The sequence below is a fragment of the Callorhinus ursinus genome, unplaced genomic scaffold (genome assembly GCF_003265705.2).
Source record: "Callorhinus ursinus isolate GAN/ISIS: 27379988/994484 unplaced genomic scaffold, GSC_fseal_2.0 scaffold4, whole genome shotgun sequence".
Taxonomy (NCBI): Eukaryota; Metazoa; Chordata; class Mammalia; order Carnivora; family Otariidae; genus Callorhinus; species Callorhinus ursinus.
In genome coordinates, this window is record NW_027397066.1 from 50520286 (window position 1) to 50526620 (window position 6335).

The window sequence follows — 6335 nt, forward strand, 5'->3', positions numbered from 1 at the left end:
CAGTGTCACCTACCTGAGATAGAAATGTACAGTCACAGGCTGGGTGAGCACAGAGTGTAGACAGAGACCAAGGAGACAGGAGTGACTGATTGCTTTTCCTTGAGGGTGCACTGAGGAATGGGTCCCCAAGCTTTCAGCTCTGGGGCTAGAGATTGGGAGGCCACCATTTTCATTCTCATTCCTCTAAAGCTTTGTGGAAAGCCTTCAGGAGACAAAGGCCACATAGAGCAATCTGGAGCAGGTTACTGAGCCTGGTCCCCTGGCAAGGGCAGTGCAATTTCTCCTTGGGCAAAGACATTTGAGAATCAAAGCTACAGGTCCCTCCACCAGAATATCAGCAAGAGGGGCACCTGGGTGGCTCAGTCATTAAGCGTCTGACTTTGGCTCAGGTCATGATCCCAGGGTCCTGGGATCGAGCCCCACATCGGGCTCCCTGCTCCACAGGAAGCCTGCTTCTCCCTCTCCCACTCCCTCTGCTTGTGTTCCCTCTCTTGCTGTCTCTCTCTCTCTGTCAAATAAATAAAATCTTAAAAAAAAAAAAAAAAGAATATCAGCAAGAACATCCAGACAAAACCAAGTTTACTGATCATTGAGAACTGCAAAACTCTAATGCTAGGGTAATATATCATATAGAATTCATGATAGTTTTTTTTTTTTTCTCCCCATGATCTTTAGTCTTTCAATTTATTTTTTTCCTCTTTCATTTATCAACCAATTTCTTATTCTGTCAACTCTTTTTTTTAAATCTTTTTAAATTTTTTTACAACTATTCTATCCTTTCATTATATTTATTTTTGTACATATAGAAGTTTTACTTTTTTTACAATTTTGGGATGCAATTTCTTCTAATACCAAAATACATCCATTGTATGGCCTGTTCTTTTCACCTGTCTGATATGTTTTTCTCTTTTTTTTGTCTTTTTGTTGTTGTTAAAGGCTTTTTTAATTTTCATCTTTATGGTTACATTTTATCCTTTCAATGTATTTAATTTGATTTTTGTGTATAGATAAGTTTTTCTTTTGTTACAATTTTGAGATGTAGTTTCTTCTAACAAACCAATCAAAATCCACTCAGGATATAGTGTATTGCTCTGTTGTGTTCACCTATTGTTTATATTCCTTTTTTTCTCTATTGTTTTGTCTTTTAATTATCATTTTTAGAATTATATTCTATCCTTTCATTTTATTTAATTTTATTTTTGTACATACATAAGTTTTTCTTTCCTCACAATTTTCCTAACAAACTCGCCAAAATACACACAGGATCCAGTGTATTGCTCTATTCTGTTTACCTGTCTCATTATATTCTCTATTTCTTTTTAATTTTTTAATTTTTTAATTTTTTTTTGTTTTTGGGTCTCTTCTGATTCGTTTGGTGTATATTTCTCTGGGGTAGTTGTTGCCATTTTAGTATTTTGTTCTCTCATTCATCTATTCATCTCTGGACAGAATGACAAGATGGAAAAACACCTTAAAAAAGAGAACAAGAGGCAGTACTGACTTCCAGGGACCTAATCAGTATGGACATAAGTAAGATGTTGGAACTACAGTTCAGAATAATGATTATGAAGATACTAACTGGGCTTGAAAAAAAGCATAGAAGACACTAGGGAATCCCTTTCTGGAGAAATAAAACAACTAAAATCTAATCAAGTTGAAATAAAAATGGCTATTAATGAGATACAATAAAAATAGAGGCCCTAACTGCTGGGATAAATGAAACAGAAGAGAGAATTAGTGATATAGAAGACCAAATGATGGAGAATAAAGAAGCTGAGAAAAAGAGAGATAAACAACTACTGGATCACAAGGGCAGATTTCGAGAGATAAGTGATACTGTAAGACAAAACCATATTAGAATAATTGGGATCCCAGAAGAAGAGGAAAGAGAGAGAGGGGCATAAGGTATATTGGAGCAAATAATAGTGGAATACTTCCCTAATCTGAGGAAGGAAACAGGCATCCAAGTCCAGGAGCACAGAGAACCCCCCTCAAAATCAATGAAAATAGGACAACATCCTGACATATAATAGTGAAGCTTGCTAATCTCAGAGACAAAGAGAAAATCCTGAAAGCAGCTCAGGACAAGAGGTCTGTAACCTACAATAGTAGAAATATTAGATTGGCAGCAGACCTATCCACAGAGACCTGGCAGGCCAGAAAGGACTGGCGTGATATATTCAGAGCATTAAACGAGAAAAATACACAGCCAAGAATACTATATCCAGGTAGACTGTCATTGAAAATAGAAGGAGAGATGAAAAGCTTCTAGGATAAAAAAAAAAAAAAACTAAAAGAATCTGTGAAAACCAAACCAGCCCTATAAGAAACATTGAAAGGGGTCCTCCAAGCAAAGAAAGAGCCTAAAAGTGACATAGACCAGAAAGGAACAGAGACAATATAGAGTAACATTCACATTACAGACGATATAATGGCATTAATTTCATATGTTTCAATAGTTACTCTGAATGTAAATGGGCTAAATGCCCTAATCAAAAGACACAAGGTATCAGATTGGATAAAAAAGCAAGACCCATCAATATGCTGTCTGCAAAAGACTCATTTTAGACCCAAAGACACCTGCAGATTGAAAGTGAGAGGGTGGAAACAATTTATCATGCTAATGGGCATCAAAAGAAAGCTAGGATGCCAATGCTTATATCAGACAAATTAGATTTTAAACCAAAGACTATAATAAGAGATGAAGAAGGGCATTATATCATAATTAAAGGGTCTATCCAACAAGAAGATCTAACAATTGTAAATATTTATGCTCCTAATTGGGAGCAGCCAATAATATAAACCAATTAATAACAACATTAAAAAAAAAACACATCCATGAGAATACAATAACAGCAGGGTATTTTAACACCCCACATACAGCAATGGACAGATCACCTAAGCAGAAGATCAACAAGGAAATGAGGGCTTTGAATGACACACAGGAAATAGGTCAATCAGAGAAAGACAATTATCATATGATCTCATTAATATGTGGAATTTAAGAAACAAAACAGGATCATAGGGGAAGGGAGGGAAAGATGGAGACAAACCATAATAAACAAAACAGAATCATAGGGAAAGTGAGAGACAGATAGAGACAAACCATAAGAGACACCTAAACATAGGAGACAAACCAGATTGCTGGAGGGGAGGTGGCTGGGGGGATGGGGTAACTGGGTGATGGACATTAAGGAGGGCATGTGATTTTATGAGCACTGGGTATTATATAAGACTGATGAATCACTGACCTCTGCTTCTGAAACCAATAATACATTATATGTTAATTATTTATATATTGCATTTAAATTTTTAAAAACTCTAAAAAAAGAAAAAATGATGAGATACCATCTCACACCTGTCAGGATGGCTAAAATTAACAACAAAATAAACAACAGATATTGGTGAGGTTGCAGAGAAAGGGAAACCATCTTGCACTGTTGGTGGGAATGCATACTGGTGCAGCCACTCTGGAAAAGAGTATGGAGGTTCCTCAAAATGTTAAAAATAGAACTACCCTACAATCCAGCAATTGCATTACTATATATTTACCCAAAGGATATAAAAATACATATTCAAGGGGATACAAGCACCCTGATGTTTATAGCGACATTATCAATAATAGCCAAACTAAGAAGAGAGCCCAAATGTCAATCGACTGATGAATGGATAAAAAATAGTTGTTACACACACACACACACACACACACACACACACACACACACACACTATGAAATATTACTCAGCCATTGAAAGGAATGCTATGTTGCCATTTGCCTAGAAGTGAATGGAGCTAGAATGTATTATGCTAAGTGAAATAAGTCAGTCAGAGAAAGACAAATACCACACAGTCTCACTCATATGTGGAATTAGGAAAGAAAACAGTTGAACATATGGGAAGGGTGAAAAGAAAAAAAGGAGAAAGGGAAACAAGCCATAAGAGAACCTTAACTATAGAGAACAAACTGAAGGTTGACGGGGTGGGGGGGCATGGGCGAGATGGGTGATGGGTATAAAGGAGGGCACTTGTTATGATGAGCACTGGGTATTGTATGTAAATGATGAATCACTGAATTCTACTCCAAAAATCAATATTGCACTATATGTAAACTACCTAAAAAACAAAACAAAACAAAATAAAACAAAAACCCACACCCACAAAACCAAACATAAGAAAACTACTAGGGTAATTCAGTTAAGGAAATATTAGAGCTTTTCTGTGAGATTGTGATTGTGTTAGAGAATTATCCATCCCTGTCCTTGCCGTGTGACTTTGAAGTACCTCCCGCTAGAACAAATAAAGTATATTTCCCTTGTCCGTAGATAGTGAGTTTGGCCATACATATGATTTGCGTTGGTCAATGAAATGTAGGCAAAGGAATAGTGTGCTAATTAGTTTATGGCCAATAACTTAAGAGAAATCATTGGTTTCCACTTGCCTTCAAGTATTTCTGTCATCAACTACAAAAGGAAATTTCAAATGGAGCAAGCAAGCCTAACTAGTAGAATGTTTTTTTAAAAAAATAGGCTTGGGAGGCCATAAACGAGAAGGAATTATGCTGGTCTTCATTGGAAGAACTATGAAATTTTTTTTTCCAAGAAATGCGTATCTATAATTATTATTAAATGCAGGTGTTTAGGATAGTCCAGTTAGCAATTTTTAAAAAGCTAGTATTTATTAAAGCAAAATACTGCCTAGAGATGAGCACCTTAGGGGGTCACTTGGCTAGTTGAAGGCTGGGGTTTCGCTTGTATATTCAGTACATAATCATGACGGAAGGAAGAGCGGACAGTGCGATTCAATAGGGGCTGAAGGGGGCGGAAATTGTCCACCATTCTTTTTTCTTTCTCCCCCTCTGAAGTGAAAAGCAGGGTCCGAAACTGTTCAAGCTGACCATGATCAACCTCTACGGGTTGCTTCTTAATGATCCAGGTGACAGACTCGGAGAGTGGCGGGGTAGTCAGGGAGTAGGTCCAGTAATCTGGGCAGGCAGGCATTAGGCAGGAAGGATCAAATGACCCAAATTCCACAAGGGTGTCCTTATGCTTGATCGATGGCAAAGCATCCACCAATTTCTGTAGCTCTTTGTGATGTCTGCCTAGCTTTAAAAATACTTCGATCACAGCCAAACCATGTTCTTCCAATGCTGCATCCTCAAAGTTTTCAAATTTGACTGCATTCCAATGCACCAAATGCAGCTCTGCCGGGTAACATTTACTGTCCACGGTGTGCTCTGAGCCCCAGGCACCGATGGCACCCCAGTGAAAATGGAATTGCTTCAATTGGTAGTAGTGCTCCAGATGTCCTCCCTCGATCACTGATTTATCTGCAGAATCTTCAAATTCCACGAGGAAAGAGTACCCGTTATTCCAGCCATGGAGGCAGGTGGTGGGGTCGTAAGAGATGGTGAGCGGTTTTAAGCCAGGATCATAGACGCTGTCCCTCTGCCGGATGTTGATGGGCGACTGGCGCTCGCCCCCCAGGACCAGGTCCACGGTCTCCCAGAGCGGGTGCAAGGCTCGGTTCTGGCTTTTGTACGTGCAGGTGTAGAGGCTGCAGGGCCTCGCTGGCACGAACTTGGACGTCTGCAATCTTCTCCACAGTGACTTGCATGGAGAGGCTCGAAGAATGACCCTCAGGCTACTCATCGCCACCATGTTTAGCTTGAAATCTTGACCGGGCCCCAAATAACTTGCAGGAACCTAATAACCTTAGCGTTTCTCCACTGCACGAAGTTCGGCGGCCAGCTCTAGCCTGGGGACCCGTGGCAAGTGCCGAACTATGAACTTTTTGAACTTTCAAGTGAGCCTCAAAGCTCTCAGGGTGGACTTTCTTCTCACATGGCAATGGAATAATCTGCATTCTTCACTTTAAAATAAGTCAATTCATTTAAATAAACCTCACTCCCTGATTTGCATATTAACCCAACCAATCCTAGTTAATTTCAATTCATGTTTTGCACAGAGGATCTAAATAAGACCTACTTTTGTAACCTTTTGTATCTTTAACTCTGTCCCCCATACTTTGTCTTTCTTTGTCTGGTTTCTGCCAGAATCTGCGTCTCCCAAATTGTAAGTCTAATTACCCAAATAAACATCTGTTTGCTTAAATTTTCAGCGAATTTTTTCTTGGTTGACACCAGCATGAGAAATATATGTACTAGGAAGCTTTTCAACCTAGGCTGAAGAATTATGTGGAACAGACCTGAATCCAACCTATAGTCTGGATTAAGTCTATTAGATCCCAGAAAAATATAAAGTCATCTGCAGATCTTTGAGCAAGAAATAAGTGTTGTTGTTTTAAAACACTATATTTTTGTTTTTGTTCTTGTTGT

The 6335-nt window shown here is 38.6% G+C and overlaps 1 pseudogene; it reads right to left on the reverse strand.

Annotated features, from left to right (window-relative positions):
• Positions 1–4640: 4640 nt before the first annotated feature.
• Positions 4641–5760, reverse strand: LOC112835952 (carbonic anhydrase 5B, mitochondrial pseudogene; annotated as a pseudogene).
• Positions 5761–6335: the final 575 nt, after the last annotated feature.